The sequence below is a fragment of the Bombus pyrosoma genome, linkage group LG1 (assembly GCF_014825855.1).
Source record: "Bombus pyrosoma isolate SC7728 linkage group LG1, ASM1482585v1, whole genome shotgun sequence".
NCBI lineage: Eukaryota > Metazoa > Arthropoda > Insecta > Hymenoptera > Apidae > Bombus > Bombus pyrosoma.
In genome coordinates this window covers 5234631-5247601 of record NC_057770.1, presented here as the reverse complement: position 1 = coordinate 5247601, position 12971 = coordinate 5234631, and the positions used below count along the sequence as shown (strand labels likewise).

General features: G+C 37.4%; 1 protein-coding gene and 1 long non-coding RNA gene across 4 annotated transcripts in view; one reads left to right on the top strand and one right to left on the bottom strand.

Annotated features, from left to right (window-relative positions):
- The window catches only part of LOC122569677 (G-protein coupled receptor Mth2), a 42839-nt gene that overhangs the window by 3561 nt on the left and 26307 nt on the right, over positions 1-12971 (top strand). Inside the window, exons 1-2 of one of the 3 annotated variants that reach the window (XM_043731150.1) lie at positions 12483-12783; positions 12856-12968. The exons of the other annotated variants lie outside the window; for them this stretch is intronic. The gene's annotated coding sequence lies outside the window, so the exon portion shown is untranslated. Of the gene's footprint in view, positions 1-12482; positions 12784-12855; positions 12969-12971 lie in introns of those variants that run through there. 3 annotated transcript variants of the gene reach the window in all.
- LOC122569779 lies at positions 11438-12265 on the bottom strand. Its single transcript, XR_006317577.1, has 2 exons — positions 12082-12265; positions 11438-11943 (listed from the first exon to the last, which is right to left on the bottom strand). It is a non-coding gene; the product is annotated as an uncharacterized LOC122569779 (long non-coding RNA).

The window sequence follows — 12971 nt, the reverse complement described above, 5'->3', positions numbered from 1 at the left end:
AGTGTTACTAATTGAGGTAAGATTCGAAGATGCAAAATGAAAAAAAGATTAGCCTGTTAAAGACAAAATAGATGCGCTAATACCTTTTTTTAGTTAGGGTTTTCAGGTTTAATCCTTTCCGTGTCCATTGCCAGGATCTCGCTCACGTGCCCAGGTGCTATTTGGGTGAGAGAAAGGCAATGGGTACGATGACCATTGATTTTATAACAATTTCTAAGCGACTAACGATGCGTTAGCGCATCGTGCACGATGTACTACTTCCCACATAGTGTGTATGGTTGGTTAGGCTGTGGAATTGCGTCGTTCTAGTACTTATTCCACTTGCTATAAATTTAAATTATAGAAAATAAATTCACACAAGTATCATTTCAATCACAACCTGTAAATCACTGTCGAATACAGCGAATTAGAGATATTAGTATTATTAATCTTGTTATTAAATTGTAATAGATGGTACGAAGCTTTGCATAATTTCTTTGACAATTAAATGTGAGATTTACTGTTATCGAGTTGTACGCAATGGTCGTTAGCCTTCGTCGGTCGATTTCAGGAAAATGGGTAGGTAATATTAGAGTGTGCAAGTTGTGTGCACACAACACACAACGGGTGTCGGAGGCGTCCCGGGACGTTCTTCTCTCTAGTGTAGGTACTTGCGCCCAAGTGTAATGTGTGAGAATCCTGTTTTGTCATTATTGGAATATAGCGCTAGGTAGGATAGATAGCATATTTTCTGGTGTGTCTGTTAACTGTAAGTAGGGTAGGACCGGGCAGGTTGTTCAACCTGTTTCAGGGAATTTCATTTGAAAAATCAACGGTGAAGCTGGTCACGAATGGAACATACCATTGTCTCCGTGGCTTTGGCCATCGATTTTTCGAATTCCGCGGTCGTGGTCGCGGGTGGGTTTCGACACGAACGTTTACCGTACTGCTCGAGCATGCACATGCGAACGGACAACGATCTCTATGATCGCTGTTCATCCATGTGTACTGGGATCAGCTTTCGCCATTTTACATTTTTATTTCACCTTTGTAAGTTATTTTTTGGTTTGCGATTTAGAAAGTCTCGAGTTTATTTGGATGTAAGTTTCAGCGGGTATCGCGCCCGAAGAAAAGAAGAGGCTACGAGACGAAGAGGCCCGGCAAATTGCCATAGAAGAGGGCAACTACTAATGGCTTTGCATCTTCTGGATCATCCAGAGAATGGAAAGTCATTCTCGTTACTACTTTGTCACTGTGCTCGTCTAAATTATTTGTAGTAGTATTAGTTGTGATTTGTTTGTTAGCCGACGTGTATGTCGTCGTCTAACATTGTCATGTTGCGCTAACCGCGATCTTTGCAATTAGCTTTGCGAGTCTAAATTTCGCGTTATCAATTAGAGTTGCGAAAAAGTACTGACTTCGGTTTGGATTAGCGTTACGACGGAGAGACGATCGCGTTTGCTTTAGCGTTGCGAATTATAAGATATCGCGATTGTTCTTGGCGATTTCCTATGGTGAATAATTATTAGAATTTGTCAAAGAGTCGAATTTGAATTTGTCGCGTTTTGTGTTATTTAAAAGTGAATTAAAATCACGTTAGTATCGAATTAATTTCGTAGCGTTGCGATTTGTGACTATCGCGTATGATTGAAACAGTTTTTTTTTTTTTCCTCATCTATAAATAGTAATTTTACATTAAATTTGTTTTAAGATCTAGCGTTGGGTTAATTAATAATCGCGTTGTTATACGTGGTGTTGCGTCTACGAAATGCCCAAATTTCTTCCACTGGGATTGTGGAAATCTGTCTCTGTTGCTCGATTACCCGATGCAGCTAAGACAGTTGCACAGAAAGTTGGTCGAGCATCGGCAGCCTCGTACGTGGCTCTGTACTTTGACATCTCGATATTAGCGTTGCGTATATCGAAACATGAGTGCACAGATTAGTATTTATTAGCGTTGCGTGAATAATTATAACACTCCACTACGGTCTATACTTTCGCCAATTTTTCATCTTTTCTTTCTTTTTTTTTTTTTTTGTCCCTTTTTTTTCGTCAGTAGGAAATTCAAATAACATCGATAAAGCACTCTTCGCGATTTATTTCGAGAAATTTATACCTTGCAGTTACGGACTTGAAAAATTAGCGTTGCGAAATAGAAAAATGTCCCACTCACGGTTTGTTCGGGATTCTATCGAGTGGGTCGCTTTTCTGGATATCGGATCTATTTCTTTTTCAGCATTCCCCTTGAGCTTGAGTTTGTTAATGGAAATACCGTTGAACAGTATATCTGTTCGATGCTGATGAATATTTATAATTCGTTGTTATAGTGCTTAAAGTTATTATAAATGGTTTTATTTCGTAATTATATGTATATTGCATTTAAGGAAAAATGACAAGTGATATATCAATATGTTTGAATTACTTAATATATAAATAACTTATATAACTAATTTTCTGGCAAATGAAAAAAAGGGCAAAGTAATGATAATGAAGTTAATAAGATTTTGCAGAGTGTTAGTCTATTTGAAATATATCGTTAGATCATTAAGAATTTATTTCCTTATTTTAAAATGTAAACAGTGATCGTTGGTTATTAGAGTTATAATTTTCTCGTGCATAGTATTTCCGATTAACTAGCCACAAAGTAATCTTATAAATGTTTCAATGTGCTGTGCATAAGTCATCGTTTATTTTCAAGGAATGTTGCATAGAAACCGTTGTGTGAATGTAATTTTCTTATCTTTTTGCCTGTTGCTTGCTTCTAGAAACAAGTTAAATAGATAGTCTTGCAGCGTGAAACTCGATATGTTCTTGTCTAGATAGGTACACCAGTGTGTAAGCAAACAGGGCAGATCCCTAATTTTTATAGGTTTTTGTATATACTAACGCCAATTAAACTCAGCACTTGGCCGCATGGTGCAGCACTAGTCCAGGAACAAGCAGGTCCGTAAGCGTGCGCACTCTCATTTCCTCCCTTCTAGTATCGGCCAGTACGGGCAGAATCACAGAGCCTTCGTTATTCGACGTATCGTTATGGAATTCCCGCTGGATCGACGCTCTCTCCAAATGACGCACGATTTATGTACGCGTGTGGTTTATACTATCGTTATACTAACATATGCTAGGCTATATACTAGCAAAGAGGGAATTAGAGTGCCGGCGCGCATCCTTGTGTTGTCCCCTATACAAGTGCTGTACCAAACAGCCAAGTGTTGCAGTGGTTTAACCACAGACGAGTATATGCATAAGATAAATCACATATAATCCAAGTACGATCGTATTAAATAGATTTTGACACTCGCTAGGGAAAACCGTTCGAAAATTGAATTGAGTCGTCAAAAATTAACATGGAAGACAATAAAGTTCTTCTTATTCTGCTCATGCATAACACGCACATATACATAGATACTACTAGATTAATAAATCATAATGTGAGTATTTTTTAAATTAGCTTTATATTAAATTATATTAAATTTTATCTATCCTAATTAATTACAATAAATAACAAATCCAATCATTGTCAATTAAATGTCCGATTAGGTGGAAACGTTTTAAAACTTTGTATAACACAGATATGAAATTATTCGAGGCAAAAGCACTACTAGTGTGCCTAAATTTATGTGCGAAGCATATGAATCTGAGCAATTTCGTTAAAATGTGAGTGCTATTAGTTACGCAAGTATGTTACGGCTTTTATTCGTACAAAAAAATGTTAGTACTTATCGGAAGTTTATATTTATTTTATTTGTATAGCTGTTTAGTAGATGTGTGTGTATAGCTGCATTTGAAATATGTAAACAATCAAATTATGTGGGATTATATGATATTGTAGCAGCAGTAAAAGTATTTTTGTTTCGTCTGGCGGTCAAAGTTTTAAAGTATGTATAATGTATAATAATAATAATAATAATTATAATTTTTAATTATTTAATTTACAATAATATATAGTATTTTATCAATACCGTAGAAAAATAGTTTATTTATTTAACTTAATAAGACGTCATTATTTATTATACGCATGCATTGTTCTATGATGTTTATGCATTATTTAAAAAATTAGAATCAATTTTCATTATTTTCTTTCGTAGACATATCTCTACTCTTAAATAGTTTTATGCTCTGGTAATTTTTCGTAATTTTCTAGACGTTACAATGATTCTTTTGGCTGAACGAAGCAATAAATAAGAAAAAAAGTGGAGGAAACACAGAGGTGAAAGAGTTGATAAAATAAGTGGTAATAAGTATGAAAGAGAAGCTTGGACAGCTAAGTTAATGAAAATGGAAGGAAGGAAAGCTAAGTCTGGATAGAAGGATACGGGAGCTGGAGAAGGCAGAGGAACGCAAAAATAAACATGAAAAAGAGAAATATATATATAAAAATGTAGTATCTTCAATGGAATATATTGTTATTATATCCTAATATTTGTAATTTATTTACAATGAATGGATTGTACGAATATAGATATAAAAACGATGATAGTTTAATATGAACTAATGGCAATACCACGCTACAATCTTAGACAACTCTCGACACAACGGATCCAACGTTCTCTCTCACGCGGACCACACTCTCTCGACAACGCTAGCAGCACTATATCGACAACGCAACTCTCTGACTTCTCGATTCACCGTCTTTGACCTCTCAACTAAAACTGCCCTACTCTCGCATGTCTTTTGTCTTCCCGTAGACCCACCACACACGTGTTCTACGGCCGCTCGTGGCCAAAGCCACGTAGACCTTTTCTATGAAACTATTCACTTGAAGGACCGACGACACATTAATGGGCCCATCGGCGCCTCGGCTCTCGGGACATTGTTTATGGTTTAAAAACGCCTCGGCTCTCGCGACATTGTATGTGGTTCACCCGCCAACTCCTAGGCCTTATGTCCGCGATACTACATATATATATATATATATATATATATATATTCTATAGTATAGATCTCTGAATAAATAAATAAATAAATAAATATATATATATATATATATATATATATAGAGAGAGAGAGAGAGAGAGAGAGGGAGGGAGAGAGAGAGAGAGAGAAGGGGGTTTGATCTTAGTAAGGGAGGATTATTTCTTGAGAAACCAGCCGACAAAAATTAACAGGGTACTCAAAGAATTACAAATACGCAGAGAGCAGGGGAAGAAGAGATCGTTTAAGGGGAGGAGATTTAGTGGTGGAATGTGCATTATTTAAAATATATTAAGGAAATTAAAAGGAAAGAGAATGTGAAGGACACTGAAATAATAAGAGAAATTGAAACATGATTTAGCGCCCGAAATAGTATAAAAAATAAGAGCTATAATATTAGTGATATACACGTTAAGGGAGAGAGAATGTAACTGACCCAAAGAGTTTTTAGTAAAGACTGTAACGACAGATGTTGAGACTCGTTTTGTTGAATAGCATGCCAAAGAAGAGTAAACGAAGATTACCGATGAATGTCAGAAGCAGGGTTAAATAGAATTACAGTTTATTTATAATATAAATAGAATAGCGTGTGTACAAACGTATACTATGTATGCTATCTGTATGTGAAATGCTATCAAATCAGCAATAGTAAGATAGAAATGAGTACTAGTTATAAGTAAATAATAATAGTTGATATGATATAGAATAAGAGTGATTATTTAAAAAGATGAAATGTAATGGACGATTGCCCAACGCAATAAACGAATACACTATATGTATACGTACAATCTATTAGCGGTAGAGTGTATTATTAAATGAATAACTTTTTATCATTTCTAATTTCAAAAAATATGTAACGTTCCGTTTTATAGTTTTTATTGTCTGGACTTATTATAATCGTTTTAATAATAAAAGAATCTCGATAAAAAGGTAACTATCTAGTAATCAACTTTTTAAAACATTCGAAATAAATCGCAATTTTCCGCGTGTGCGCGCAACGCGAACTTTGTTAGCTTAACACGTTGAATTTCTTGCGACTCTGAATTTTCGCACGGTTTCTCTTATGCTTCGCCATATGAGCGTGTCGAGATGACGCTTGTTTGATCGTGAGTGGTGTGAGATCCGTTTATACGACAGTGTCTAGGAGAGTGATACATTTGTCGTTCATGGTCACCACATTTCTATCAGTGTTCTGTCCATTAGTTAGATAGTTGAACCTCCCTGGAAGGAATGATCTACTCCAGCGGTCCTTGACGGTCCTGTATTCCGTGGAACCTTGCAGGGCCTCGAAGTCCATATTGCATATACACGCAAGTTATTATTATATACGAATAAAAAATATATAGTTTGTAGAAATAAATACACATGTATCTCTTTCTATTTATTTATTCATATGTAACGAATCCCATCTCAAGAAATTTGAAGGTTATCGATGAGTGTTTTGCATAGATACATATTATTTGAAATTTTACGCAGATCTTGAGGATCTAGGACAGGAAAAAATGATTTAACGGCGGTGGTTCGTGGTAAAGAAAAGGTTAGAAACTGTCGGGGTCTACTCGTAGTATCGCTTGCCTTTAAAATTAACCGAATGTGACAATTTATTTCTTATTAGTGTCCTTTTTGGCACAAACTAACCCGGCAATGTGCGTGCAAGGAGAAACGAAAGAGAAAAAAAGGAAATATAAAAAAAGGCAATATCTCTAATTTCTACTCAGCGTTAATGGCGAGCTCCTTACTGGATTAATAAAAGTATAGAGTGCTATCGCAGGCGTTATTGAAAAATCGAACTGAAAGCGAAACCCAATAACATGTATGACGTTCAGTGTTAAACGAGTTATAGGTAATAAGGGACATTTCTTGGATATGCGCACGTTATGCACGGGGCGTTTAAGCTCGCTCGACCCTTGTTTATAAAGAGGAGACGAAGGAAGAGAAGAGTAAAGGTGTCAAGCTGCGTAGATCCGGTAGTTTTTTTAGATCATACTCACAATCTTTGCTTCTACACAGAACGATGGTGATTTTTGACCAAGAGGAAAAACTAGATGACGATGTATCGATAGAACTTGTCACAACAGCGGAAAATTATTCAGCCGAAAGTTCTCTCGCGTAAAATAGTGTCTTTTGACTCGGAGATTGAAGCACTTGGTCTCTCCTTTTCTACTTTCGAAACGTTTTTTCCAATAGCTTCTCAGCTATTAGCTGAGGCTATGGCTGAGATCCTGACTTGATCCTTCTGGCTTCTACGTCACGGTTGCGCACATCGAATCGCTTTCATTCACGGAACTTTGTTCAACTTTTGGAAGGAGAGAAAGGGGGTGACAGTGGTAGACAAACGAGCCTCGCGGTCGTGGCACGTTTTTTAGCCGGTAACTAATCTTTTACTGGATATTCTTATTTTCGATGCTTTTACCGGATATTGTCTCGTACAAAAAATAATGGCAAACTTGCGACGAAATCGCGGTTACGTAATTGCCCTGTGAAACGCTGTTGTTCGCTTGTTTCTTATCCTAAAATCATAGTAAAACTCGATTTTTGTCTGGAAATTGTTATTTTACAAATTAGATTTTTCTACAGAGGTAACTCGATCGTTGGAAGAACATAATAGGATCAATTGTGCAACTTTGTTGCTCTATATTATGCGATTTTAATAGGATAAATTTATCACGTACATATCTGATTTTTGCCTGGCTTAGTTTGAACCGATAAGTTTTAATTTATTTATAGAATTGAAATCTTTCGTCGAAATAATTGGAACGTTTGTTCGTAGGATGTTGTTGGCGACACTCGTTAAAATTATATAACATTACGCACATAAGTAATTTCTATTTTAGTTTTTCTTTCTTACTAGATGAAATATTTTCTAAAACCGTAACGGTACGAAATATAATCGTAAATGATAATCGATTTCTCTCGAGGCAACTTTTCCATTCTTCGAAAATCATAATATAAGTGGTTATTTGCAGTGCTAAAAAATTAAAAAATTGCTACTCGATTATTCGTGGAACCGCTGGTAATCACTGTCTCCAGCGATCCTTTCCTCTTAGTATCAAAGAAGAGCCTCTTCGGATCTTTCTGATCGACGCGATAATTTCATTCTCCTTCGGATAACCGTCTATACCAATGAGTGGACGATCGCGTCTCTTTCGTGTTATAAAGTTTCATACAGCGAATCAAATTTTCATCGTTGGATTATAACCGGCGAGGCGGCCGGTCTGACGGCAAATTGGTATGCCGCGCCGCCTCGTTTCTTCTCGCATCGTCGACTCGCCCGCTTTCCTCCTACACCGAGCGTAAACCGACACATGAAATGGACGATAGGGACGTGACAGAAGGAAGGGTGGATTTCCTAGAAATCTCTCGTTACACTTACTCGCTAATTTGGCTCCATCTGATCGGGATCGTGCGTCTGAAATGTGTGTGAAAAGGAAGAAAAGAAGCTTTAGAATAAAAGATTTAGATCGTGATAGACGTGTAATGGATCCTTTTCGCTATCCATCATCGATCGTACGTACGCTCGAAAGCGGAGGTATATTTGTTGCTTATATCAGCGTGCAAATTTACACAGCCTGAAGCATTCAGGTATCGACATTCACTTATGAATCACTCTTTATATACAACGCACAAGGAGAATATTACAATGTAGTGTTCCATGACCCGCAAACGATAAGAAGTGCACGGCCTTGGGCAATTTGACGATTCCGACGTTGCATCGATGCAAACGGCCACCGCTTCGAACGCGTGTTCTAACGTAAGATTAATTGCTTGCTTGATTATACATATTGTATATCGTCCGATGGTGCTGTGTATCAGAGATCGTTGAAATCGTCCAAACGTCCTTTATTCTGCCAGGAATAAAAGAGTATGGCAAGCGATCCAAGAATATCGAGGTGATCTTGAGATCTAGCGAAACGAAACAGTTATTACTATCTAAATGCTACGTATTACGGCTTCCTTTGTACCGCGTGACTTTTGTACAGGGACGTGGATGGGGACGAGGATCGGCGCAAAAAGCCGGCACCCTCGCGAAGACGATAACGGTCGACCATGAGAGGCACCGCTCCGTGCCGGCCACTTGTACGATGACACACACCACCCAACGATCGACGTGCGTAACGATAGCTTATCCGTATTTGCATATTGTGCTCTGTAACTAAGCTACAAAGCTTGTATGTAAGCTACAAAGATATTTTAATAGATTTTAATAGATTAGATCAATGTAGATATTATTTAGAAAAAAAAAAGAGACAAAGAAAGACGAATGTTTAAACTCACGATAATGTATTAATGTATACTCACGATATTTAATTAATTAGCACGGATAATATGTCATAAAGGATGATGCCAAACATAAATATCGTAATGAACATTTTTGAAAGCAACGAAAGACGTTGTTGCTTCGGTTAAAAATATTATTAGAGAAATGATAACAGTATGAATCATCCGGCCATCTATGAGGAATGTAATGGAGCATTTTAATTTTTAAATTTAATTTCTAAAATACGTACATGACCGTTATGTATTATTTGTGGCCGGAAGAATGAAAGATAGATCGGAATGGATAGGGAGAAGATCATTGCCACACGAAGGTGAACGCCGATCATTGCATCTGCGTGTTTGTTCGTTGTGAACCTCGTGGTCACGACGACGTGTGAAACGAGTCATGAAACGAATGAATCTCAGAAGCATGTAGAAGCAAGCAGCAGGGCACGCTGCCAGAAATTCGTTGCACTGCGATAGTTGGCAGATTTCGTGGCGATAAAGGCGCGTTTCCTCTCCTCCTCTAAACTTATCGGACAGTGGCCGCGTTTCAATATCGATGATTTTAACTTGCAGTAAAATATTAGAAAATGGAACTAACAACCACGTAGCGCTTTGGAAAATTGGCGAGTAAATAAAGCTAATAAAGACGAGACATTCTATGTGATACTAAATGAAGTTACGCGTGTCGAATGACGTTTCTCCTTCGTTTCTCCTTCGCTTCTATCAAACGCATTACCGCCCCACTGCGAGTAAATGGGTACTTACGAACATTTCGCTGAGAGGAGAATTAAAATAACGAGTAAATTAAACGTTGATTTTATGATTATCGTAGATCCCCTCAATAATTCAGCCTGCGAGAGCACAACACAAGTAATAATCGCGATAGTAATCGTAATTGTTCGATGACGTCTTTCGTTATTGTCTTGACATTGAGACTTGTCGAACTTTATCCTTCTTCGCAGGTTCTTCCGCGTAACTATAGTATAACGAATAAAATACAGTTTTATTCTTTTTTTGTATCAATGAAACGACGATTTATTCGTTAGCCCTAAATAGGGATGAGTTTCTAATTTGAGAGGAGGTTGTATTTTTGTAAGTACTATTATATGCTACAACTAGACAAATACTACAAACGTTACTACTATACGCGATATTATACGCATCATGTTAACACGAAATAACATATTTATACGTGTTGTACGTACTTATTTATTGGCAGAGCGACGCATTTCGGAATGCGTAGTACGCTAGTATCGCTAGTTGCTAATTAGTTGGAGATAATGCAACAGATATTACTTATCGTGGCATTTAAAAACTTTATAGACGATAAATATATGTAATATAAATTATGTAGCGAGTATTCAAAGAACGATAGTTTATCGTAGTATACGTTACTGTATAATACTTTGATCGCTTTATTCTATTATACACTCATTCATTTACACTTTATATGTTTCCTTATTTTATGGAGGATGATTATTGGACAGACATTTGAGAGCAACGACAGAGATGGCGATAGAGATAGAGATAGAGATAGAGATAGAGATAGAGATAGAGATAGAGATAGAGATAGACGCGCATAAAGGATGTAGATGTGCAGAGAGCGGTGATATGGATGGTGCGTACGCATTTCTGGGGAATAGGAGAAAATAGGAGAAAGAGCAAGTTTGGAGGAGATTACGGAAGAAGGAGGATGATGTTTAACGTTACGGCGAAGAGCATAATGATGTACGCGGTAGAAATATAGGGAATAGAAGATGGAAAGTCGTAGAGAAGAAACGGAAGCTGGGAAAATATATATAAAAGCTGACTGCTTAAGCCTTAATGCGCTCAGAAGAGAAATTGATATATAGGAAATAGATGTATGATAATAGGGAAGAGTGGAATGACACGAGCAAGGGAGAAATTCTGTGAGAAAAGAGGAACGGACGGCTGGAAAATGGAAAGCAGAGACGATAGAAGATTTAGCGGAAAGATGGAGGAGCGAAGCAGAAAAGGTAGAAAAGGGAGAAAGAAAGGGAGAGGAAAGAATGGCAGCTGGAGAACTCAAAGTATGACAGAGAATACGTGAGACGGAGGCAGGGAAAGGTACTCTTAAATAAGTAAAATACCAACAAGAAAAATGAGAAGCAAAGAAGGCAAAGATGGTAGCTAGATTCAGAGTATTCGGAGTATTCGGAGTAATTTAAGTGGGTGGCTAGTAAATACTGGACGAACGAGGAGAAAAAGAAGTTTAAGAATGGACGAAGAAGGTGATAGACGAAAGAAACTTAACAGGCAATAAGAGGAGAAAGATATTTGTTATCTATTTATTAATGAACGTATATTCGTACATTACATACATTATCCAGAAGTTTCGCTACTTTGTTTTACATTTTACTTTTTCCACGATATCATTGAATTCTCCGAAAAGAGGAAGAGGAGAAGGCGATCCATCCATATTTTCATTTTGTTTTAATATCGGAACAGATCGATAAAAGAAAATTGGGAAGATAAACTTTTCTTCGCTTAATGCATACCTCCCTTTTCTTCAACTTGTATTTTCGTTCCTTTCGGTAACAGACTACCGACCGACCGATTCTTCCGTTTTGCATCCGTCTGTCTTTTTTTCTTTTCGCAGAGGCGTTGTTTTTTCACCGAAGCCGGCTGGCCATCGACTGTCGATACGGTTCTCCTCTGGTTCGTACGTATCGCAAATTAATGCACCAATCAGAGTGGAATAAATTTCAAAGGATCTCTGACCAACGTACCAGCGAATTTTCTCCAAGGTGATTACAATAAATATCACTATAATAAAATCATTACGATGCGATTGAAATAAAACTATAACAAAGCGTAATCTTGTTTCTGTGTTGTCTTTTACGTAGAATGTAAGATTATCAACGAAACGCGTGGAAAATAAAAAATTGCTGAGTAGGTTTTTACCTATTAACGCTGCGTGTTCTTTTTAGCTGGTTAGGCGCTCAACCATATTGGTATTTAAAAAGGTGTAAGATAATAAAGCACTAAACTAAATCAAAGTAGGTAATTGAAACGATTTTAGAAAGAGAAAGCATTTAGAAATAAGATGTCATAAATAGTGGGCAGCGTGATGAAATGACTGACAAAGTGATGAAAGAAGACGAAAGAAGACGAAAGAAGACGAAAGAAGACGAAAGAAGACGAAAGAAGATGAAAGAAGACGAAAGAAGATGAAAGAAGATATTAGAAGACGAAAGAAGACGAAAGAAGATGAAAGAAGAGGAAAGAAGAGGAAAGAAGAGGAAAGAAGAGGAAAGAAGATGAAAGAAGATGAAAGAAGATGAAAGAAGACGAAAGAAGACAAATTCGGTGAAACGACCAACAGTCTGTGCTAAATAGAGTGGCAAAGCGACGAAAGTGCAGAGATGCGAGCGAGTTGACCGAGGCGACAGAAGATTTAAAGCCGCGAATAAAAGAGGAGTGTGTGTAAAGTGTAAGGCGTAAGGAAGCGGCGACTGCGAATGGTGCTCGAAAAGATTCGTAATTTTCGTAGAGCGAGAAAACCACAGAGTGGTGTCCGTGGAAAGAAAAAAAACGGAGTTTACGGTCAGAGCGAAAGTAACGAGTAACGAACGGAAGGACGAGGTTAAAGTAACAGGAAGGCAGGTATGTGTAACAGCTTGGAGAGACGACGAGTAGAGAGCGAAGAAACAACATGGTAACAACATGGTTAAATAGAAGGACACGCAGAGAGAAAGAGGACGTGGGAGTGGAAAAGAGGCGGAAGAGAGGCGAAAGAAGAGGAAGAAGAGGCTGTAGCTTATAGTTACGGCTCGTGCTTGAAATGAAACGTT